This window comes from Ambystoma mexicanum, chromosome 1q (genome assembly GCF_040938575.1).
Source record: "Ambystoma mexicanum isolate Mex_15411 chromosome 1q, UKY_AmexF1_1, whole genome shotgun sequence".
NCBI classification, from domain to species: Eukaryota; Metazoa; Chordata; class Amphibia; order Caudata; family Ambystomatidae; genus Ambystoma; species Ambystoma mexicanum.
In genome coordinates, this window is record NC_090922.1 from 120242018 (window position 1) to 120268150 (window position 26133).

Here is a 26133-nt window from a genome sequence, read left to right on the forward strand (position 1 = left end):
GCCTCGCATCGGGTTCCCTCGGGTGTGTCTTGCAGGTTGTTACTCTCGAAGAACATGTTTATATCCGCTAGGATCTCAGCTTTAAAGACAATGTCAGATAGGGCCTCAGATTTAAAGTGCCAGGCGGGGTGGGCGGGCAGAGTATTGCCCAGTTGGATCTGCAGCAACACAGGGGAATGGTCAGAGAGCATGCATGCTAGAATCTTGACATCTGACATCCTGCCCACCCGGCTCCCCGACAGTAGGAACATGTCTATTCTTGAAGAGCTGTCGTGCACTGTTGAGTAGAAATTGTAATCTCTATCCTGGGGATGGAGCATTCTCCACACATCGTGTACGTTTAGGGAATAAATGTGTGTAAAGAGTCTTTTAGTGGCTCGAGACGTAACCCTGCGGGTAGTGGTTGTTCTGTCCAGGGCATTATCAAGTATCAGACTCATGTCTCCCCCCCCATATAATGGGAACTTCCACATATCTCATAAGGATGGTGGTCACCGCATCTATAAATTCGTGAGAGTCAGTGTTGGGGCTGTATGAGTTCACGAGCGAGCATTCGTCGTTAGCCAGCGTGCAGTGGAGAATTACATATCTGCTCTCTGTGTCAATGTGGGATGTGTGGAGTGTGAACTTCACTGATTTGTGGAAGAGAGTTAGGACTCCCCTGGATAGGGTGGAGAATTGGGTATAGAATCTGTTAGGACCCCAGGACTGTGCCAGGTTGGCTGATAGGAGTTTCAGGGCGTGTGTCTCCTGCAGTAGGAGTACCTAAATCCCATGTCTTTATGCATATGCTGTGATCCTGCGGGACATTGTGAAATTTGTCAATCCCCGAACATTCCACATCAACATTTTAATAGCCATGATTACACATTATGGGACATTTTAAATAGAGGATTTGTCTCTGTCTGCAACCATGTGTGCTGCAGTGGCATGAAGACATGCTGGCCATTTATGGAACATCCCAATAGAAGGATCTATCTCTGATTACCACTACATGTGCTGCGGAGGCACAAACCTGCCCCCTTTCCAAACCAGTCATTTCCTTTCTGATGATTTTTGTAAAACATTCCCCAACTGCGCCACCCCCCACCCTCACCGCCCGATACAAACTAGCAGTGTGATAGCACCCTCCGATGGAGCGGCCATCTGCGTGCCGTCCCCAACTTGGCGACGCTCGGTTTACACCACCCGTAACAGGAATGTCAGGGTGTCGTGTCAAACCCGGCCACTCCGACCCGTTTGCCCAACGAGGACAAACCTGAAAACAAAGCAAAGAAACTGGTATTGCAATTGCAGTGGGGGTCGCCACTGCCGTGTACCCAATTAAGCAAGTAGTGTGGCGTGAAAGGCGCCTCTAGGGCAGCAATGAGGTAACAGTGTGCTCTGTTAGATTGCAAAAAAATAATGACGGATGGTAGCAGGCAAGGAGAGATGTGGTCTCAATTATTACGTAGGAAATGTTGAAGACTTCAGTTATTGTCCATCAAATCGTTTACAGGTGCTTCCAGCGGGATCTGTGATTCAATAAATTTGACAGCTTCATCAAGAACTGTGAAAAAGTATAGTTTTTTATGATAGGTGAATTTCAGACGTGCCGGGAATAACAGTGCATATTCAATTTTCCGTTCTCGGAGCATTTTCTTCACCCCATTAAATTGTTTGCGCTCCGCCTGGACCCCCACCGAAAGGTCCGGGAAAATTCTGATGATTTGCATCCATTCTTAGTTCGCCCTTCTCTCGTGCCAAGTGCATTATATGGTCTCTGTCTCTATAGCTAAGGACTTTCGCTATTATCGGTCTGGGGAAGTCGCCTGGCTTGGGGCGGGGAGCGAGTGAGCGGTGCGCCCGCTCGATTGTGAAGAACGGTGAGAGCAGAGGGTCGCCAAGGAGATCTTTGAGAAGGGTCTCGACCGCCAGCTCCATACGGCCCTTAAGCGCCGACTCCGGAACCCCCACAATGCAGATATCATTTCTGCGTGACCTCGATTCTAGATCGTCACACTTGGCCTTGACGCTTTTCATGTCCCGCACTAACACTGACACAGTATTTTGTAGGGTGAGTGCATTGTCCTCGCTTGCCCCAATTCTGGTTTCGGCCTTGGTGATCCTGGTGCTATGTTGGTCTAATTTTGACCTAAGTGAGGCCACATTCGCATTTATATTGTCCAATTTCTCGTGGAATGAGGCAAAGTTCTTTGCCATGGATTCCATCATTGTCGCCAGGTCGGGCTGTGGGCTGTGGGGGGTCCATTGGGGCCTCCATGTCGGTATCATTGGAAGAGGTGGCACCCTGCTCCCCCCTGGGCGCTGGCTTGGTAAACTTGTCCATGGCTCCCACCTTGGTTCCCCCGCAAGACTTGTTGGGCATTACGAGGGTAGATGGTATTATGTTAGGGAGCCGTTGTTGCCGCAATTCGGGGAAAGAGTCTGGTAGGCCCGGGGGGCAGCAGAACAAGGTGGCGCGAAGCCGTGCCCCCTGCAGGCAAGCAAGAGCGTTGAGATATCTTCAGTTGGAGCTCTTATCAGGTGCTGAAACGGGGGTCAGAGGGTCGGGGGCGGAAAACAGCACCCGGGACCACAGATCAGCAGGAGACCACAGGGCCCCCCAAGCATAGCAGATGGAGGGCACCAGATCAAATCAGTCTCAAGAGGTGGGTAGAGTGGGCCCCAGGTGCCAGAGTGCAGCGACCAGTGGCGGGTAAGGCGCAACGCAGGGGGACAGCCCCACTAGTCCAACAAAGCAGATGGTGTGATTCTTCATGTCAGGGGGGCCAGGCGCGAGGATCTGGAGCAGGGCCCCCCCACGCCGGTGATGCTGTGGTCTGGGTGACAGTAGGTGCCCACGTTCCAACTGTGGCAGCGCCAGGGGGGAGTCTCTCTTTAGAGGTGTGCTTATGCCTGCTGGGTGATCTCAGCCGCGTGGGCTGTATTTTTGAGTGGGGCCCCGTGGAGAGCGAGGGCCGCGTTGTGTGGTAGGATGGTTTCGGAAGCCCAGCGGTGGGCCAACAGTTTGTGGTGAGGATGCAGGGTCCAGATTCAGCCCCAGTAGTCAGGTGCGGGAGCTGGGGACTGTGTGCTCAATGGATGCGGCTTATATTTATGTGTCGGTGGCCCCCCCAGCTCCTCACCTCGATCTCCAGGCTCCAGTGGCTTGGCCGCCCGCGGGCGGGTCCCTCCGTGGGCGCAGCAGCCGCGGCACCTCCAGCAGTATAGGGCTCGGTGAAATCACGGCCCGGAGGTGTCTGCCGCTCGCAGCACCAGGGCAGGCCGAGCCCACCAAGGGGCCACGGGGGAGCCGGCGGGGGAGCCGGTGCCGGGGGGAGGCCTCACACAAAGCCCAGCCGGGAGGGCACGTCTCGGCCCCTCCGGAGAGGAGGGGGCCCAGCCAAGCAGCGCGCAAAGGTTCCAGGGCGGAGGAAGGGAGGGAGGTTCACCACCGGCTCCGCAGCCGGTCCCGCCGCAGAGGGGGTTGCAAGCTGCGTCGTCAGGAAGCCACACCACATGGTAGAGCGCGGCCGGCCGGGCTCCACCCAGCCCATGCTGCCCGGATGTTAGGATGACGCAACTCGGCCCCAGCGGTCCGATTTTTCCCCAAATTAGATATAGATGTAGCCCGTGATCAGCGCTGCATATGACGAGTGTTTCCACAGCAGGTACAGGCGTTTCGCGCCAATGCGATTCGATGGAGGATTACTGGGCACGGAGCTCCAACACTAAGCAGCCATCTTGACGGCTCCTCAACAGCGCCCCCCCACAAAAGTATTTATACAAGCACACTTTTATCAACCTCAGACATGAGAAAAGTGGAGTTGGTCTAGTAAGAATTTCGTCTTGGGAGGATAGCTCAGGGGCAATGTGGTCACCTTGGAAGCAAGACGACACTTAGCAAAACAGGTTCGATTCCCGGGTCCGCGCTTAGAAACCTCAGGGTATTAGCGTGTAAGAAACAACCTATCATATCATATCAATTTGGTACTGTGATCTGTCATATGAGCACACATCCCCGGAATGAGGGTTTTTCACACTGAGCAATCTTTTGAAAAACGTGTCACTCAAATCTATAAACAGGCATTTCAACTTTCAGATGGCATGTGATCAATATATTTCTCACAGAAGGGTGAGAGCACTACACGAGATGTGATATAGTGAACGGACAAACTGGGACAGATTCTCAAACATGAGTGCAAAAGAAAGAAATGCAGACTATCCGCTTTTTTGGTTTCTGCTCATTTCAGAAATGTGCGGGTCACCTGATTCTAAAAGGTGGCCGAGCCAGGCATGGCTAACCTAGTTGTGCAAAGATACTCTGCCCAGCCCCCTTAAATACATTGGGCCTCATTACGACCTCGGTGGTAGCCATGCCGCTATTGGCGGCATGGCTGCCGCCGAAATCGCGTCCAGGTCCGGGTCCTCAGAATGAGGAATTACTGGGCCAGGCCCGGTAATTCCTCCCTCCAAGGACCCGGACCCGGTCCTTCCCCATTCCCATTTCAGCCCCCATAGGGCTGAATTGGAATGGGAGAGGGAGCAAACAACGGGCCCTTACGAGTTGGGCCGTTGTTTGCTCCCTCTTCCCCTCGCGGGACCCGGTAAGCACGCCTGGTTTGACCAGGCGTTGCTTCCTGGGTCCTGCGAGGGGACCTCGTAATGAGGCGGTACGGGGTAAACGGCGCCGTTTACCCCATACCGTCAGTGTCGTAATGAGGCCCATTGACACTAATGTATTCTTTATAGGGAAGGGCCCAGCCCCCACCTGGATGCTTGGAGCGTATTTCAGAGTGGCATGCTCTTAAAGGGCCTACCAACGGGAAATGCCGTAAAAGCGCTAATGCATTTTTACCCATGTTTGAAGGTTACCAATGCAAGTGGGGGAGCATCCGTTATCACAGCTGCTCTCCCACTTCAAAGAAAAATCATGAAAGGTTCATAAATTTAAGTGTGTGCATTGGACCTTTCCCAGTGTGTAGTCCAAACAGGCACAGGGGAAGGTCTTTCATTTTGCACATTCGTAAGAGCATGCCATTTGTGCCTTAAGGCCCCTTTGTGAATTTTGCATCTTTTTTTGGTGCAAGTAATGAGATGCGCTAGCGTATTTCATCACTTGAGAATCTGTCTCACTGTGCGTACTACAGAGAACACAGAACGTGATGCAGGATTAATCGATCAGAACAGAACGTGCTTGTGAACAGCATGCAGGCACCAGTTTCGAGCTGCAGTACGTGCACGGACCTCTTTGCATAAGGCAGCAATGTGGCTCCCATCCCTCAAGGTGGCTGTCCAGGGCATTAACCCCTCTTGACCACCCATGAAGACGTCTCCGCCGGACAGATGAACCTGAGAAGAGTCTGGAGCAAGCTCAGGTTTTGGAGGGGGAGCCTGGACTGGGACGTTATAATGTATCATCATTATCAGGTACGTTTATTGGGAGAAAAGGAATCAATCAAACTTACAATCAACATACAAAATCCCAAAACATAATAATCAATATAGAGGTAATTAAAAACAGGAACAATAGTCAGATTCACTAGTGAGTTATTTTAACAATCTGGCTTTGATTCTCAAAGTGGATCAGGGTCGTCGCTAGGAGGGCTGGGGGCTGGAAAGGCTATATTCCGGTTCTTTTGGTTGTAGCCCCCCGCGCCGCCCCCCCCCCCCATAGAAGCTCAGGGGCTGCAACCAAAACGCTAGCCCCAGCTGAGTCCTGACATGAGCACAGCATACATCCCTCTGCTGTGACACCCAGCCAGGGCTCTGAGGGCAAGAAGCTGTCACACAGGCAAATACGCCGCTCTCTGAGGCGAGAGTACAGTCATTATCATGACTGCTGGCAGCAGCAAACATAGAGGCAGTGGAAACAAGCCTGCACAGGGGGTTTCAGTAGACCCCCATATGTTGAAGCTGAAGGCTAAACTGCTGGGCTCTGCTTTTACATAGCCCATGCTGCCAGTTATTTGCATTAACAAAAAACATGTTTTTGTGTATGTGAGGATTGTATGCATGCATGTATGAATGTATGTGACGTGGATGCATGCGTAGGAAAGTGTGGGTGAATGTATGCAAGGGTGTGTCTGTAAGTGCACGCATATGAATGAATGCAGTGTGAATGGTGTACATGAGTGCAACTTTGTGTGAGAATGAGAGTGCACTGTAAATGATCTGGGTGCTTGTGTGAATGAAAAATATGCTGCATGGGTGCATGACTGGGGTATGTGCCTGTGTGTGTTTGCGCGCGCTCTGGGGGACTAGGGCCCGGGGAGGGGCATTGGAGCAGGAGCAGGGCATGCTTTACTGGCGTTTTGGAGTATGGCAAAGCCAACTTGAGTGTTATTATGTGAAGGTGGGGGTGGAGTGTGGGGAGGGTACGACAGTTGGGATGGCTGGGTCCTACTGTGGGATGGAATGTTGTACTTGGTTTAAGGGCAAATACAACATTATGAGTGTTCTTAAATGGGGAAGGGCATGTTTCCTTACTGTGGCCTGGTTTGTTTTATTTACTGGTGTTAATGTCAAGGCCAAAATAAGGGTTCTTACATGGAAGGGTGGGGGACATTTGTGAAGCCCGTAGGCAATGTTTTCTTACTGTGGCATGGCATTTATACAACATGATGAGTACAACATAAGCGTTATTACGTGGGGGGATTTCTGTAATGATATGTTATTTATATCACGTTTTTGCGAAAGCACTATACACAGAACATAGTTACATACAATTATCATCCCACTGAATTTGGTACTCATTTATCGACCTTTCCAGGATTTGAACTTGCGAATCACACTCAGATCGTAACAGCAAGTGCTCAACCCACTGAACTAGCTGACCGGATAGCCAGCAAAGACATGTTTTCTTACTGTGGCATTGCATTTTATGACTGATGTTAATAATAAAGACACCATGTGTTTTTACATTGGTATGGGGATATGTGTTCAGCCTGCAAGGCAATTATTTTCTACTGTGGCATGACATTTTGTACTGCTGTTAGGGAGCACATACAGCATGATGAGAGTTCTTACATGGGCAGAGAGGGGATTTGTGAAGTCAGCAAGGATATGTTGTCTTACTGTGGAATGTCTTTTCTTAATGGCATTAAGGCAAAGCCAACAGGAGTATGTGCGTACATGGGGATAATGGCATATATTGGCAGAGCCAGCATAAACATGTTTTTGTATAGTATCATTGCTGGAATTATGGACAAAGCGAACAGGAGTATTTTCTTATGTGGGACTACAGGCATACATAGGTGGGCCAGAATGTGAATGTGTGGGCACAAGCAGTATGAACATGTTTTTTTACACTTGCAGAGTACTGGAAAATAGTGGGCAAATGCATTATGAAAATGCACTTGAAAATGCTCTTGTGCATTGTTGGTGACTTGGTATCTAATGTTTTTTTTTCATATTTTACCCTACAAAACTGACAGTAAACTGTGTGACTTTCTACCAAATTTATCACAAAAAGTGTACTGTAAAATGCACCATTTTAACCTATTATTTAAATATAATTCCCAGGGGGTGATCCTCCCAAACCTACCCCTTGATTAGTTTGCCCTCCCTCTTTACCCGGAGTCACTCCTGTGCATTTGGCGGCAGCTTCTGCTGGCTCTTTTAGTGTGGGCCCTACTATGTTGGCTTCAGCCCCACATGTTACACAATTCTGGCTACGCCAATCACTAGCGGCTCTCCAGGTACAACACCTGCAACATGTGTTGCAGCTTTTATTTGGGTGGCCGCCGCTTTTATTTGGACTATTTTTACCCGAGCTGGCGGCGACGAGAAACAAAAAAAAGATGTTATTTTCTTAGTCTTAGCCAGGCCGTGCCACCTCATTTCATGCCCCTCAAACCTCTGCATTGGTTGGGTTGGGAGTGGGACAAGAAGTGCCTTGCAATAGCATTAAAATGACGCAGGGTAAAGGCCTTTGCCACATTACCATCCGTCTTTTTAATGCTGCAACACCGTCACCAAAACACAGCCAGGAACCGGAGCAGCTTGCCTTGATGCACACTCTCATGCCAGCCTGAGCCCATTACAAAGAGTTGCGCATGTCAACACAACTCGTTTACATTGTTATGCTTTTGCAATGTGATTTCAGTTTAGACAGAAATAAATCAGAGGAAATTCAGATTTCCTTGAAGGATGGTTTTGGTAGGTAATGCAAATACTTTTATCTATATTATAAATTGCGCCTACAGAATGGATGGTGAGAGGACACGGGATGTGACGAAAAAACAGAAAAACGCAGAATCTGGTTTAAACCCAGTTCCAGGCGTGCGTGTGCTCTAGTGGTGTTGGCATGGTGCCATATCAGTGTTGTTTTGTTTTCTGGAAATGAAAATGATGGTACTATTTCAATTTAGAACTTGCTTGCACGTGACCCCACAAACAGACACTGGCACTTTTTTTGTCAGAGAAGGAAAGTCTTATAGACATGAATTAATGTCTTTATTTCTGGAGCTTTTTTAAGTGCCACATGTAACTAGTAAGTACCCCTTCGTTGTGCTGCCTGCTTGGGTTCACAGAGTGGGTGTGGGCCAGGGACTGCCTGCAAGCGAGGGACAAGGCTCATTGCGACCCGGCCGCAGCCTCCACCACCAGTTCACTGTGCTGCCATTATGCACCCCTTCCACCCGTCCCCCACCCCACCGGGCAGCAGCAGTCCATGATGCTGCAGCACTCTCGAGTCTTGACTCGTCACTTGGCTTGGGAGAGGGACAACAGAGCAGGCATCGGCAGCCACAGGCAACACTGCATGATTGGACCTTTGCATGTGGGCCATGTAAACTTGCAGTCATCAAGCAAGAGATAATTTTGTCCCTGGGACTGTGTACTTTCATCCTTTATTTTGTGTGTGTTCATCTGAATTATGATATAATGAAAGTAAAGGGGGATACCTCCAATTAGCTTTAAATTGAGGCACCTGCTGTTAAAAGAAGTTAATCTGAACGTGAAGTATGCAACTATTTTCGAGCCTCAATCTTAGACTCAAAGGAATTCTATATGTGTTTAATAAACATCCCAGAGTATTCATCATATTTGTGAATCTGAATGAAGTGCTTTACTGGACTCATAACCTACGCATCATGCAAAAGACTGACATTGACCTAACAAGGGCCTTAAATTATGCCTTCTTTGTATTAACAATCCGCACTGGACAACTCCCTCTAACCCCTCCTTTCTCCCTATTTGCAACCAAAAGGAGTTAAAATGATTGCTTTCAAGCCTCCATCTATGCCATGGAGCTCAGGAGAGATAAACTATTGGGGTAGCTCAGCGGGTTGAGTGTCTGCTGTGGAGATCTGTCTATAACATGCAGATGTCAGTATGTTTATACCAATTTCCGAGATTTTGATACTTACTATATCCTTTTTTTTGCAAAGACTTAAACAGTCAGAATAATGTGTTCAATTTCATTATGGGTAGGTGAATCTATTTGTTTCTGGGAGATTTGGGGATTGCAATTTTTAGATTATGGTGCTCATTTTAGGGAGATAAGCCAATCAGCAACCTCTGCTTTTCCAGAATCATTTTTATTCTGAATGTTTTTGTCTAGGGCTTAAGAGAAATTGGTCTTTGTGGGCTAGTGAAATGTGCATTAGTCCTGATCAATGGAGTGCAGCAGCATAGCATAGTGGGGGAGTTGAAACACCAGGCCTATTTGTTTATATGAACTGAGCGTCCAGTTAACTGAAGACTTTTAGCACTGCTTTAATGTGTTAAAAACTGCCTTCAAGGGTTACACACCAAGTTGATAGTGGATGCAACACTGGGGTATATTGATGCGCCAAGCCTCATGATGGTATTTGGGCACAAGTATCATGAAACACGTTTGCAATACCACTACAGGGCCCGGAGCAGCTGCTCCACTTAAAAAGGGCATCCACAAGGCCTGTGTTTCCGCCGGCATTGTCCCTGCCACCGACGGCTGCCGGTTTGTGAAAATCACAATGTATGTATCCTCCAATAGGGAGCCGGCAGGTGAAACAGACCTTCCAAAGTGTAAGGAAGGCATTTTAACAAACAGTAAAACAGACACAAGTGACCACAGTTCAAGGGTGTTTATTGAACTATAACTGGGTTTGAAAAATACCTATCTAATCCTATCCTAAATCTAAAGATAGGAGCAAGCTACGACCATTAAATAACAATAACGCAGTCCTTGTCGAGTCTGTCAAAATAAAAGGGCCTATACTAATAAACCTATTGCCAATCCTTACTTCTAATTACAGATAGTGTGGGAATCAATGTAATACAAAAAGAAAAGTGTGCAAGAAATGATATGTCAGGATATTCAAGCCATTGGCCTCCCTTCCCCACGTTTTCAGCACGGGAAAAGGTGGCACACTTGAATTTAGCACAGTCTCTGGCTTCTTTAGCACGAGGATGCAGTTCAAATCCCAGTATCAAGGCCTTTTATGTTAAACATTCTTTGCCATTCAAAGTCTTTTACTTCCTGATGCGACAAACAAACATTAAAAAGTTCCTTTCTCCTCAGAAGTGTCATATACAACTTCTTTGAAGATTCTCGGCGCATCTCGAGCACCCCTCCTCTGCCGGGTTCAAACCCACTTTAACACAAAGCTTTCACTTGATCTTCCTCTGTTGGGCTCAGAGCAAATCCATGTACTTTTCCAAACTTTTATCTATTTCATCGAAATGAAAGACTTTCGACTGTGTGCAAGATTTGACTTGACCCATCATCGCAGGACCACTTAGATTCACATTTATTTGCTCTCTCTCACTTGGTCTCCCTCTGCAGGGCTCGGACCAATTTTTTTCTACTTTTCTCACTTCTTTCCTGGCTACCTTACAGAGACCTTTGATTGAGCACCCACATTGTGCCGGACCACTCTGTCAAAGGTATTGCAGTTTGCTTTAAAGTTCAATCACTCATCAGTAGTTTAACCACATTTGCATCCCTTATCACATGCGTTTTACCAATGTTTGTTCCAGCACTCACCAATGTTGCTGCTTGCAACCTTGACTTTAACACATACCAGTCTTTTATCGGTCTCCCCAATTCACTGGCTGTGCTGCTTTCACTGAAGAGGCTTTCTTCTTGGAGCCAAGGACAGTGCCACAGTGGCTGGAGATCCACCCCGCCTTGATTACTGACGTGGGAGGGCCCATGGTACCTCCGACACACAATGCAGGATTCTTCAGCCTGATTTGCGGGTCTTACCCTTTCTCTCGAGGTCTCGTGAAAATAATGGTTACTTGTCAAAAAGGTCCACAGAACTTTCCTCCTTGCAACCCCTTTCTGATTCACCTTCTTTCTCCTCTCGTTAAACTGTCATCTTAGAACTGCCATTTCCTTGTGTACTTCGCCTCACTCAAAGAGTGCTCTAGTGCTCTGCCTGTTATCCATATGGGGAAGTGTAATGGAAGTCAGGTGTGTGTGATGATCAGTAATTGCCGGTCCTCGTCTGACCATTGTATTGGAACACTTCAGGTACAAATCTCGGGTGTTAGTCTGTTTTCCCTTAGAGTGGGCTATCATTGAGTAAGTGTTTGTGTTGTAAAGGGGGGCGTTGTAAAGTTTCTAAATATCCTACTGGGTAGGATTGGGTAAAGGTGTTATAAGGAAGGGGATACCGCGTCTCACCTTCCGGTGTCCCACTCCCACTCCCTGAAGAGCCCTCACCTAGATGATCTTCCCATACTAGTCCACCCCCAGGAAATGGATCCAAAAGTGATGGCTGTGTCCTGGCCACTTGAATGACATATCTCCAGGGACTTGTGGGGGAGACACCTTCTGGTTTCTCACACAGAACACATAGTTGCACTCTGCACTCCTACATTGGCACACCTCATCACCAACATTTTTAATGCCTCCTGTCTATCAAGTATAGTTCCTTCTAGTTTCAAATCAATCTGCATGGGTCACACCACTAAAACTTTCACTTGACCCTGCCATCCCCACTGATTACTGCCCCATCAAATCTGTACCTTCTCTACAAAAAATTCTAGATTGTGTTACTTATACCCAAGTCCAGACCCACTTTGAACAATGCCACCTGCTGAGTATTAGACAATCAGGCTTTAGACGTAAACACAGCACCGAAACTGCGTTACTTGATCCAAAAATCCAAATGCATTAAATCCGAGACTCAGGCAAATTAGTCATCCTCCTTCTCGTTGACCTCTACGTTGATTTTGATTTAGTTGACCATGATATGCTCTGCCAGAACCTCAGTGTTACCGTTCCTGCTCCTTGTCCCCTTTCGCAGCCTTGGGGGACTACTCCTAAGGTTCCTCTTACTGCTTGCCATTATAATATGGCTGCCTCGTTCTTTTGGTGTTGGCAGTTGCTTTGTAGATGAGCTTTAGCAACCGTAGGTTTTGGAAGCCGTTGCTCTAGGTTTCTAAGCTGCATTGCCTGGAGCACTCACGTGGTAGCATCAACTTTTGAGCTTGAGAGGTCATGCCCCCAACGTACACATAAATGATGCTTTTGCAGTATGGTTGCTGCTTCCGATTGACTTTGCTCACTCCAACAGCTTGCATTCTACTCCATTCCTTATCACACCTGACCATGGTTTATGCCTCCCGGACCTTCTTCTGCCTATCGTTGAATCTGATTGATCAAGTTGTGAACTGACCTCCGCCTGTTTTCCAGACTGCCTTTTGCCTGCTGCCTTGTACTTTTTCTGCCTTGCTGTGAACCGAGTTCTGCCTGTTTTCCGGACTGCCTTTTGTCTGCCGCCTTGTAATTTTTCTGCCTTGCCTGTTTTCCGGACTGCTTTGTCTGCCTTGCTCCCAAGCATCAGACTCTTCACTGCGACCAGCATCACTGTGCACTTCCCGGACGCTCTGCGGTTTCCTCTGCAGCGCACCATCCCAACACTGGAGCAACCCTTGTGCCGCCCGGGTGAGCTGTCCCTACTAATCTTCCCTTTTATTTGTTTTACACTGCTCGTTTGTTGCTGACCCTTACCTCCAGATTCTCATATCCAGTCCCGTGTTAAATCCATACGCTAAGAACCTTTATATAATATCTTACTTCTGTGAGCAGTTAGAGTCTATATATTCATAGTGCCTTGTTCTTTTAGGGCTCCTGGCCTCCAGACCAGGTGGTTTTCTATCTCGAACCCGAGCCCTTGAAAACAGGGTAATTAGGAAGTCTGCTGGGGTGTTTGATATTGGGATCCTGACTCTCATTAATCACTGTCTATTTCCTTTTCAGCTTGGGTGTATAGCGGTGTTTTCTCCCACTCTTTCATTCGGTCCACATCTCTGTCTGGTTATTACTGCTATCAGAGAAAGAGCTCACTCAAGTGAGGAGGACTGGGTTAAGGAATAACCTAGGCTCTTCAATCAAGCTGACCAGACCAGGACTCAGCTTATTTCCACTTGGCTCCTTGTTGATCCCAGATGGTGAGAGACACTCAGCATCTATTTCCACTTCTCTCCGGAATCCACAGCATGGATCAAATCTTTCCTCAGCAATTGCACTTCAAGAGTCTTTATTGGTGAATCGGCTGCAGATCCCATCTCAGTCCCTCTTGGTGTTCCCTAAGGCTTCTGCCTCTCCTCCATCCTCTATAACAACTATACAAAGCCTCTATGAGATCTGCTTGACTCCCTAGGCATCATCTAAACTTTGCAGATAATACAACGATTCTCATAACAGGCAACTACACATACAATTTGGACACCATTAACAATACATTAAGTATCATGCAAAACTGGATGGCCACCAACAATGGTCATCTCCCAGATGAAACACCACACTGAATCCGTTGGTTATTTCCTCAACCACCAATCTGACTTCAGAGCAGCAAGAGGCATGGAAACTGCACTCCTAAACACCTGTGAAGACTTACTCTCAAATCACAACTGTTTATTGAACTTCAAAGGGTTGGATGAATGCCTATCTAACCATAAATCTAAGGATGGTAGCATGCTACAACCATCAAATAATAATAACGCAGTCCTAGTGGAGTCTTGTCAAAATAAAAAGGGCCTATACTAATAAACCTATTGCCAATCCTTACTTCTAAATACAAATGGGGTGGGAAAATGATGTATGCAAAAGAAAGAGTGTTCAGAAAATAATAGGTCAGAATGATTGAGTAAATGTGTTCCCTTCCCCACGTTTTCAGCATGGGACAAGATGGCACACTTAAGCTTCGAAAACACTCTGCTTCTGTGGCTCGAAGATGCAGTTTAGGACATAAGTCAGGGCTTTCTCCAGCAAAGTCTTTCACCCAAAATAAAGGCGCTTGTTTGCAGGATGCCTGGACACATACAAAACAAAACAAAGGGCCTCATTCCGAGGCTGGAGGTAAGGGTTAACGGTCACCGTTAATGGCAACGGTAACCGTTAACACTTACCACCATATTCCGAGTTCCCTTTTGTGGGTTGGCATTTAACGCCTGCTTTTAGCAGGCGTTAAAAATCCAACCCGCAAAGGGACCTTGGAGTAAATTACGGCACCGTAATTTACGGTGCCGTAATTTACTCCTTCCCCATTCCCATTGAGCCCTATGGGGGCAGGAATGGGGATGGGGAACCGGTATGGTGAATGGGGACTTACCGGTCCCTCCAACCTTGGAATGGACCGGTAATTACTCCATTCACCATGCCGGATTTCCATGGAGTAAATAGCTCCATGGTTGCTTACCATGGTGCTCTTTACTCCATGGATAGCTCCAGCCTCGGAATGAGGCCCAAAGTTCCTTCTCTTCTTCAGGCTTTTTCAAAGTTCACAAGTTTAAGGGTTCATGGTTTCTAATGGGTCTCTCTCAGTAGGGCTCAGACCCCGAGTCTCCCTCAGCCGGGCTCAGACCCTATCAAACACAAATTCCCAATAGGTCTCCCTCAGCCGGGTTCAAATCTGTCGTTCACAATTGGTCTCCATCTATCGGCCTCGGACCACGGATCTCCCTCGTTCAGACTCGGACCCCTTTAGCACAATGTTCACAATTGGTCTCCCTCGTTTGAGCTCGGACCCCTTAAGCACAATGTTCCCAATTGGTCTCCCTCGTTTGGGCTTGGGCCCCTTATTCACATGTTTACAGATTGCCCTCAGGGGGCTCGGACCTGTTGTTCACAATTCCTTCTTCCTTAGGTAATTGAAGACTTCCGACTGTGCGAGGCCTTTGTTCAACCTGCGCATGACCACTTCGATGTATTTCACATTCACTCCTTTGACACTTCCACGCACCAGGTTTCTTTCATTCTCGGAGACTTACTGGTTGCTGTGTTCACAGTTCTCCTGTATTTTGCCTTCATTCAGGGCTTCGCCAGCAGCTTGCAGCCTGCCTTCTCACAACCTCTCTCCGGCACTGAGTCGGCATCTCAGCTCCACGCTCCACTCCTGTCTCTCAAGGCTTCTTTCTGCACTCTGGCTTTCAGGGTCCTCTCTGTGCTCTCGACTTCTTCCCAAAAGCTCCTTGGGTCCTCGGACCCCTCCTTAATGTTCACACTCAATGGTCTCCCTCAGCCGGGTTCAGACACCTCTCCTTTTGAAAAAAGAAATGGTTTTGGACTTCCAGTCCCAGAATGCAGTTCCTTGTATTTTGCTCCAACTTCACCAGCTCCCCGAAAACTGCATTCTGGTCGTTTGGGAGCAACAGGAGCACAAGGGGGTGTTTGACTGAGGTCAGGGTAGGCCTACCACCTGCCCTCAAAGGCCTGGGCTCTCCAATTTCAGCCAGGGGAGGAGCTCTGATGTGGGTGCCACCAGGCACCCCAAGCTGCCCCTGGTTTGACTACCTGGAGGCACAGCTTCCACTCCTCACTGCAGCCTTCCCTGCACTCACAGATCCAGTGTCTGGGCAGTTATTTCTTCTTCCAGGTTCTCTCCAGCTCGATTGGTCTCCCTCTGGCTTCTCTGCACCCTCTAGCATCCCAAGCTTACTCGAGTGTGTTCCTGTGCTCTGCTTTTTATACTTGTAGGGAGGTTTGACCAGTTTCAGGTGGGGGTGGTTGAAAAGGGAGGCCTGACTCTGTCTGTCCTCGTTAATGAGACAAGATTGAGACTGCCCGTAGGGATCCATGGTACATTGGTTCCTATGGGTAATCTTTATAGCTTGGTTCCTCTTCTTCTTCGTCCCAGTGGTTTTCGAAATTGGGGAGGGGGAGACAGGGCAAGATTCACCATATCCTGCTAGGGTTGGGAAAGAATAGGATGTTTGGTAACTAGAGAAAGGGGGATATTGCATCTCACCCTTGGGCATCCCACTCCTAATTGCCAAGTTCCCTCCACCCAGGTGATCCTCCTGCATTGGTCCACCCCCAAGGTCTGGATCCAAAGGCGATGGCTGTGCCCTGGCCACCTGATCAGATGATCCAGGGGAAAAAGAAGTCAGAATACCCTCAGGTTTCGCTCAACTGGCTACCGATCAAAGCCTGCATCGACTTAAAGAGCCTGACTATTGCACACCGCTGCATACATAAAGCTGCCCCTAAATACCCCAACAATGTCATCTCAAATAAACAACACGTGCATGCTTTTCACTCTACCTCAAGTACCAGTCTCTACATCATGTGTTACATAAAAAAGAGAGCAGGCAGTGTGAGCTTCTGTGTTATTGCACCCATGCTATGGAACTCATTACCACCTGCCCGAGAAACAAACAATCCTACACAACCTTTAAAAGAAATTAGAAAAACGTTGTTGTTTGACAAATATGCTTACCAAAAAGTCTTGTAACCTCAATTTTCTGCTACCTGTACCAACGCCATGATAGCTCCGGGCCTGTGCGTTTTCATAAATGCTATGCATCGATAAATAAATGCTAGCATATCATGTGGTGGGGGAATCACAAAATTGTCTTTGGGCACGCCAAGGTGATATGTTTGTTTATTTATTTATATAGTGCTATATTGGCCCTTTGGCATAAGGGCACTAACAAGAATAACAAACAACCAAAACAACAAATAATCAAACTCAGAAGCAACACGAGAATAAAGTGTAGACATACATGGGATAAAGTACAAATGAACCTTCACTAGAAGGTTTTTTGGGTGTCTACTGTTAGGCAGGCATGGCATCTAGAGAGACAAAGACTCAAGTATTATAGCTTCAAAACCTGTATTTACTATAATGCTGGGGTTGGTGTAATACCCAACTGGCACTAACTTTAAAGGGATAGTTTTCTCAACTGATGTCTCTAAGGGTTGTCGAAGTCTGAAAGTCCAAAACCAAAATCCGTCTGTGTCTAAACCTATGTTTGCCCTCACTCTTTGATACAATGTCGTAGGAAGTCTCTTTAAAGAAAAACAGTGATTAAAAAAGGAATATATACCCACTTTGTTGCAGGTGATCTTCTCACCACGTATGGCTCGGTCAGTATCATCAAAGTTCAGCACAATCAAAAAGAGGTTGTTCGTTAACTCTTCTCCACAAAGTTCTTGCACTCTGTTCAAAACAACCCCCAATGTTTTTAGTTCCTGGGGATTCCTTTCCCCAAGCTTCAATCTTTCCAAGTTTCAGACACAACAAAAATATAACAGTTTCTCTCAGGTTTCCCAGGGTTCCCTTCCCCAAGCTTATGCCTTCTTGTTTCATCAAATAAGTATTCACCTTTGGCATGCCTCTTAGCGTTCCCTTCCCCAAACTTAGGCCCCTTCAGTTCCAAACACAAGTTCAGTTTGATAACACTACTTCTCTTAGCCTCTCAGAGTTCCCTTCCCCAAGCTTAGGCCCCTTCAGTTCCAAACACAAAATTCAACGTGTCAGGATGTACCCTTTCCTTATTCACAGCTCACACACAACCTTCTAGTGGGGCAAAATCAGAGACTTTCGAAAACGCTGGGTTCTTTGCTCTTCCTAAGTGTCACCACTCTGATCTTTGGTCCCTCTCTGTATTTCCTTATGTGCTTTTCTTCTATCCAATCATCTTCATGTGCTTTCTGCACCCCTTTGTTATCTTCCACTTTGCTCTGCACACTTGCACCTTCTTTAGCTTTTTCTTCTTTCAACTTGTCGCGCCCCTGACACCTTTCTTTGATTCACTTTCTCTTCACTGTACCTCTTGCACATTTACTTCCTTACTTTTGTGCACCCTTGTACCTGTCCTTTTTCATATTGTACCTTGTGCACACTTTTTTCGCTTTTCGGTGCTCACTTGCACCTTTCCTTTACTTTCAGGTCACTCACACCCTTCTTATTCACTTTCAAGCCTTTTGCTCTCTTTCCGCTCTTAGTGCCTTTCTCATGATTTCCATTCACTTTTTGCTTTCTCTCTTGCTTTCCGCTTCGTGATGCTTTTAAAAATCTTTCTTTCGCCCTTCCAGATCCAGCTTGCCAGGTCAGGGTCTCATCATCTGCCGCTCACATGCCCTTGGGACCGGCAAATGTCCCAAGGGAACAAGTACTTTTTTCCTGCACACCGCCTGCAGGACACAGGCAATCTCGCTCTGGCTCCCTGCAGACATGGCTCCCTAGCCATGCTGCATCCCCTTTCAAATACCAGGCCAGCATCTCAGCACTCCGCTCTCCTTTGAATTTTTAAGGCTTCTCTTCATACAGCTCCCCGCTCCTTGGCTTCTTGCCTTCTTGATTGTGCAAAACCACACCTTTTATACTTAAAACGGGAGTCAAGTGGAGTCAGCTGTGAGTAGTCAGTGTTAAATGCCTGACCCTGCCTGACTCTGTTAATGGGACAACCTAATGGTAGTAGGTGGCAGTCTTCCTTCTCATCATCATCATATAACTTTGTTTCGATCCGCTAGATCATAAAAGTCACAAACAAAATTCATAACATAAAACAGTCAACATTAGAACACACGAGTGATAATAATATAATACCAGTAGATTAAAACTCACCGATAGATGCTTGAAATATTTGAAATACGAACAGTTCATTTTCCATAACTAAAACACGGTTACATGTGATTACAACAAATCAAAAAATGGTGAATTAAATAATATCAAATTTGTTTTTTTGTCAATTGGGGAGGGGCCTGCCCCCCCAAATCCTCTGTTTCCCCCAAACCACCCCCATACTTTAGAACACCTTACTCACACTCGCTTTTGGTTTATTTTTCTTTTTTTTCAGTATTATTTCATTCAGGTTTTTATTTCCGGTATAATCAGTGTATATCATAAAACATCATTCATCAAACAGCTAGTGTACTTTAGTCTCATCCTCCATGCCCATACAGTGGGTAGCTAGTTCACTCCACCTGCCAGACACAGATGGGAGGCCTCACTTTTTCTTCTTATGGTGGATTGTTTGAATAGAGGTATCGAGTACTTTTTTCTTATATAAAAATATTCTGGACTTAAGAAAATAAATTAACTGTGCTTTCAACAACATTTGGACAACAGGGACAGGCTGCTGGGTTACTTGGGCTCCACTTGTGTCTCAGACTACCTAAGGGCAGGATGCCAATGCACAGCTTTTTATGAAGAGATCTCATAACTTTCGGTCGCATTCTATTGACGTAACGTTCAAAACCAAGGGTTATCTTACATGACGCATATAAGGCTAAGCTAGTTGAGTTTGCTAGTTTCATACCGGTTTTGCTAAGCCATCTTCTCTCATAAACTTTTTTTTTTTTTAAACTCTTTTCATTGTTCAACGGTGGTCTCAACAGTTACAACAACATACCCCATCAAGCAACACAAGTCGATAGGCAAAGAAAACATTTACGTTCAACATTATATGGACATTTCATCATCTGAGAGCAACTCACACAGATAGGTTCGGAAGGGGCCCCATATGTCTTTTGGTCGGCTTGCCCCCGGCAAAGTCAAAACAAATTGTTCCTCACATTCATTAATGTATGTAAGTTCGCGGAGGAAAGTGGTCACATTTGGTGGCACAGGCATCTTCCAGGCTTGCAGGATACATTTCTTAGCCACAGCACATGCGATATTAAACAGCCTCCTGGTTTTCTCTGAGCACTTGCCAATGTCTCCAAATAAATATTTCTGGGGGGTCAGCTCTGGGGGTATCTGTGTAATTTCAGTCAATATTTCGGCCACCTCTCCCCTGAATATCAGGAGAGCTGGACACTTCCAGCACATGTGAAAGGTGTCCACATGTAGGGCCCCACACTTGGGGCATTCCCCCTCATGTTCCGCAGCAAATTTTGCCATCTTAGCTGACGTGTAGTGTAACCTATTTGGAGTTTAAATTGTATCAGACGTAATCCTGCATTCAATTAGACCTTTTTTGTGAGTGAACAATATCTGCTCCATTTATCCTCTGGGATAGACATTTGCAAGTCTGTTTCCCATTTGTCCTTGACCCGGTTCACCGAGGGTTGTGGGCCTGTACTGCCCCATATAGTTTAGAAATGCCTAGCCCAGCCTTCATTGTGATGAGTTGTGTACAGGGGTGTTGAGCAGCTTCATCTGGGAACATTGGCCATCTTTTCTGAAATGCGGCCCTTACTCTGTAGTATTGTAGTATTTTGAGTGGCCCACCCCCCATCGCTCTAGTAAAGTCCTCTCTGGTTGCAAATGTACCATCTATAAAAATATCGCCTACCCTCATTTCCATGTGTGGATCCCAGCCTTCCTGAATACTCGGATCCGACACAGGGGGGATGCCCGGAAAATTCCACAAGGGGACTTCTGGGTTGTATGGTGTTTCCAGCTTCAGTCGTTTAAATAATGTCCCCCAGGCCCTGACCGTGCAACTAACCGGATCGTAATCAGAGGTGTCTTTATGACGTGAATTAAATAGGATCGACTTAATGTCCGCTGGGAATATAGTTTGTGCTTCCACCCAGGTGTGTGGTGCAACCCCAGGTTCCTCGTACCAATATTTTGCAAACTGTGCCTGTGCGACCAGGTAATAGAGCTCAAAGTCTGGAGCAGCTATGCTTCCGGTGTCGTAGGGCTCTGTCATTTTCTCCCACCCGATTCTGGCCACCTTCCCGTTCCATATAAAGGTTACTAGCAGCGACCGTAGTCTCGAGAAAAAGTCTCTACCCGGCCATATGGGTATATTTACAAAAAAATATAGTAGTTTGGGGAGAGCTATCATTTTAAGTAGGGCTATCCTGCCATACAGGGATATAGGGAGTTGTCCCCAGATCTGTAGCTTGGTGCCCAATGTTTGCAGCGCTTTCTCATGGTTGTCCGCATCGAGGGTTTGCCTGGTCCTAGACACTAACACCCCGAGATATCTAATATATTGGTCTGACCATTTAAGGCCGCAGGTGTTCGCAGGGCATTTTGTGTGGGGTGTGAGCGGGAATATTTCCAATTTGGTTATATTGATGACGTATCCTTAATAATCCACGAAATCATGTATGTCAGTCATAATGGGTGCTATTTTTAGTTCTGGCTCGCGGACGTAGAGTAACGTATCGTCCGCGTAAAGTGAGATTAGCTGGATAGAGCCTTTTATGTTAATTCCCTTGTCCCTGTGTCTCAGCCGAACCGCAGCTGCCATAGGCTCAATAATTAGGGCAAACAAGATGGGCGAGAAGGGACAACCCTGCCGAGTTCCCCTACCCAGTTGGAACATCTCCGAAATGGTTCTATTCGTGCAGACTTTGGTGCCCGGAGCAGTATAGAGCAGCCTTACAAATCTGATAAATGCCGGCCCCACCCCAAACGCTTCCAAAACCGTGAAAAGGTAGACTCATGATACAGAATCTTACGCCTTTTCGGCGTCTAGGGCTACAGCTGCTGCGCTTCTGCCCGGGTAAATCTGTGCTATTATACTAAATAATCTACGGAGGTTCAGCGCGGTGGACCTCTGGGGAATGAAACCATTCTGATCGGGATGGGCTAGAGTGGAGACCAGGGGCAACATTCGATTTGCCAGTACTTTAGCAAATATCTTGGCATCAACATTGATGAGCGAGAGGGGCCTGTATGATGACATGTCGCTAGGTGGGCGCCGGGGTTTGGGGAACACAGTGATAATGGCTTCCCTCATCATCGGGGGTAATATGCCTCCCTCTAGAGCTTCCTCCCAGGTTTCCAACATTATGGGGATCAGTTTCGTGTGGAACTCCTTATAAAATTCAGCCCCCAACCCGTCAGAGCCTGGTGCTTTGCCCGACGCTAGCCCCATGATTGCCTCACTCATTTCTTCTGCAGTGACCGGCTGATCTAGTGCCATTTTACTCTCAAGTGAAAGTTGTGGGAGCCCTAGCGTCGCCAGATATGTTCTAATCTCAGTAGTCGCCTTCCTATCTTTGTTTGAATACAGCGTCTGGTAAAATTTGGCAAATTCTCCATTTATCCCCTCTTCGCTCGTCAGTACCTCGCCAGCAGCATTTTGTATGCTAGTGATTGGGTATGGCTGCCTCTCATTTTTAATCAAGTTAGCCAATGTTCTGCCCGCCTTATTGCTTTCACCGTATCTGCGTGCTCTGGGTGGGGCCGCTATTTATTGTATTTCTCTAGCAGCCAGCTCATTAAAGGTTTGGATATGTCTATTAATCTCGGCCAGAACGGCCTTATCGTGTGTACGGCTATACGTCCCCTCAAGGCTGTTCAAGGTATTTTCTACCCCCTCTAGCTCCCTCCTCACTCCCTTCAGGAGTCCGGTGGATTTGGAGATAATTGCCCCACTAGCCCAGACCTTAAATGTTTCCCATACCGTGGAGACTCGTGCAACCGACCCAACGTTATTTTTGAAAAACTCTGTTATTTCTTCCCGTAGAGTCTCCGCTACACCCGGGTCACCAAGTATCCCACCCGGCATGCGCCATCTTCTGACAGGTCTAGGAGCATCTCTCCACCTGAGCTCCAGTGTAACAGGGGAGTGGTCGGACAGTGTGCGGGACAGGATTTCGCAGCTGTGCAGTGCCTCGGAGAGGTTCTGGGATAAAAAGAAATAGTCTATTCGCGATTCACTGTCGTGCACGGATGAGTAGTGGGTGTAATGTCTAACGTCTGGGTGTAATGTGCACCATGCATCTATTAACGTCATTTGTGGAAGGAGTTGTCCCAGTGTTAGTGCCATTTTGGTCAGTGTCCTCGTTTTCGTACTGGATCTATCCATTCCCGGGTTCAGGGCCATATTGAAGTCCCCCCCCCCATATTATGGAGGAAGCATCTAGTTTATTGAGGGTCTCATATATGTTTAAATAAAAATCTGGATCATCGATGTTGGGACCATATGTATTAACCAGAGTGATTTGCTTACCTGCTAACTTCCCCCACACAAGAACGAACCTCCCCATCACATCCACCTTGTGCCGCTCCGCCCGGAACCCCAGTGAGGGATGGATAAGAGTGATGACCCCCCGGGACTGCGACGAATAGTTCGTATAATATTGTGTCTTACCCCATTTGGGCATTATATTCATAATTACTGCGCCCATAGCGTGGGTCTCCTGTAACATCATGATCTGAGGGCAATGTCTAGAAACATAGTTATTGACCTTCCTGGCCTTCATCGGGTTATTTAAACCTCTTACATTCCAGGACAGCAGTGGTATTTGCAGTCCCCCTGTGGTAATATTCCCATGTGTAATGACACTTGCCATACCATCATCCAATTCCAGTATTCACACGGCGGGGGCAGCAACCGCAACTGCGAGACCACTTAACCTTCAAACCAAACTTAACAACAAAGAAACGTATCCCCCTCCCCCCTTTCATCCACAGCTCAACGCAGCTAACTGTTGTCTCGTAACCTGACCCCCCCATCCGCATCATCTCCCCCAACTCGACGATGCAACCCATGAACACTCATAACTCGCCTGGTGGGCTTTCCTGTGAGTTAGTGGACATTTCCAAAGGGGCAGCCACTGTCGACACTTGGACGCCCACGCCATAGGCCCCAGGCCCAGTAATTACAGAAATCAGTCCAGTCCAGTTGTGTCAACTTATATGAAAGACGGTGAGCAAGATACAATGGTGGGGATGGTGTGGTTTCATCCATTTGTCAGATCTCTTCAGTCTTCCCCAGGATTGGGTCTCGCATTTTGATCCATATTTCGATCTCTAGGGGGCAACGGGATGGAGGCCTCCACGTATGCCATAGCTTCAGCAGGGTTCTCAAAGAAATGGGCCCTCCCTCCGTGTTGGATTCTCATTTTTGCGGGGAACATTAATGCGTAAGGGACACCACGGAGCCGTAGCTCTCTTTTAACCATCTCATAAGACCTGCGTTGTGATTGTATGTTCACAGAGAAATCCAGGTAAATTTGGATTCTATTTTCCTCATATTGTAGCGTACCTTTTTCTCTGGACAGCCGGAGTATTGTATCCCTGTCCCGATAGTTGAGGAGCCGTACTATGATGGTATGGGGTGGAGTGCCCGGCTTCGGAGGCGGTGCAAGGGTTCGGTGAGCTCTTTCAACAAGGAAGTGGTCCGAAAGGGATCCTGTCCCCAGCACAGACTTTAGCAGTTCCTCCACTTGCCTTTCCAAGGAGGCCCTGCCGAACGTCTCCGAATCCCCAACTATCCGAATGTTGTTTCTGCGGGACCTCGATTCGAGATCCTCGCACTTATTCAGGGTTTTGCCCAGCTCGGTTTGAAGTAGAGCTATGTCGCGGCCATGTTGTGTGAGTACATCTTCGTTGGAGCTTATTCTGTTCTCTGCCTCCATGATGCGCGAGCTTTCCTTTTCCACTCTCGCCTTTAGGGAACCAATTGTAGCCACTATGTCGTCCAACTTGACGTTAACGGCCAGGAACCCATTCTGCACGATTGTTGCCAGGCGGTCCAATGGGTCAGTATCTCGGCTTTCGGATGCTTGTTCCGCCGCCCCTCCCCGTTATCGCCTGTGGTTGGGAGCTGGCAAAGGTATCCATTGGGCTGGTTTTTTTCTCCCCTGAAGCCTTCTTCTCAGTGCGGCCCATTAGTTAGCGCAACTGGTGTGGGGTGGATTGCGTTCTCCAACGTGTATGTGATGGGTCCCCCGGAGATCAGAGTTTAATGTCAGCAGTTGGGTGAGCAGGCGGTGTAGCAGCCTTAGCCCTGTCTGCCAGCAAGGATCTTGTTGCAACCCAAATGAGGGATTGAGGCCTGGCGTGACTAAGGTGTATACTCCCTTCCAGGGTCGTTATTATTGCGCTCTCACGACCCTCTCCCCGGATCACTCACCGCGCCAGCGGCACACGAGCCGGGCCTCCGCTTCGATGGGGGAGTGCGTCGCTGCAAAGCCTTCGACCGGGTCTTGCCTTCCTGTTCCGATGCGATTGTGTCTCTTCCCAGACAGGGGGCAGCGATGTAGAGCGTTGCAGTCCCTCAGCCGCGCCCAGGTGTGGACGTGTCGCACCTCCCCCACTCGGCCGGCTCGCGACTACAAGCACCGGTCTCACGTAGATGCCGTGTGGACCCTCGGGCGGCCTCGTTGCAGCCCAGCAGTCGCCGCAGCCTCATACCCAGATATCTCCACTGTTCCGGGGCTGTCGTAGTCAGCGTTTTCAGGATTCCTTCCTTAGACCCTCCGCCGCAGTATTTTATGGTCAACTGTCGACCAACTTGGAGCAGGAAGGATGAATTTGTTGCAAGGATTTTGAACGAGCCGGAGCTCTCCACCTAGGCGGCCATCTTGAACGTGCGCAACAGCACCCCCCTCTCATAAACTTTTTTCAATTGCATATTGAAATACTTTGGAATTGTTTCAAGGTGGAGCCAGTAGCTTCTCCACCCCATAGAGAAGAGCTCATTTGGAATGCCCACCAGCCAAGATAGGTGTAGACTCGCAGGTTGGGATAGAACCTCTTTTACAGCTTTTCGGTAATTGCACAAATTACAATTAGTCTATAAACGGACCCATGAAAACACAGGTCGTGACCCACAGATGAAAATAATACTCTGCAGATCCAGATCACAGAATAAAGGGGCGTTGAGAGCCTTAATGGGCAGGCCCAGGATGGTTTAAAAAATGTTGTTCCACAACCTGGAGCGTACTACCGTTGCACATGCCCCAGAGCTCGGCCCCAGAAAGGGCCGCCTGTCTAGCTTGGCTCCTGTAAATCTGCAGTGTTGCGCTTATCAGGCCTGCTCCATGGTCCTGGATAAATCTTGACACAACCCCACAGTGCCTTCACAGCTTAATTGCCACCCTATTTACCCGGTCACTCCATGCGCAATTAGCCTTCATTCTGATGCGTACCCCACCCAGCTTGTTAACCCCCTCTTTTCTAAACAATCAGTCCCTGCCTATAAATGCTCTCAGTTCCTGCTTAATTTCCTCGATTAGGAGCTTCAAGGATTCCACCCCCTTTCTTACTATATCTGTGGCAGTGATAGCAG

At 47.7% G+C, this 26133-nt stretch overlaps 1 long non-coding RNA gene across 1 annotated transcript in view; it reads left to right on the top strand.

The window, feature by feature from the left end:
* Window positions 1–5171: 5171 nt before the first annotated feature.
* The window catches only part of LOC138521009 (uncharacterized), a 129363-nt gene continuing 108401 nt past the window's right edge, over window positions 5172–26133 (top strand). Inside the window, exon 1 of the long non-coding RNA XR_011282913.1 lies at window positions 5172–5412. This is a non-coding gene — a long non-coding RNA (uncharacterized lncRNA). The remainder of the gene's footprint in view (window positions 5413–26133) is intronic.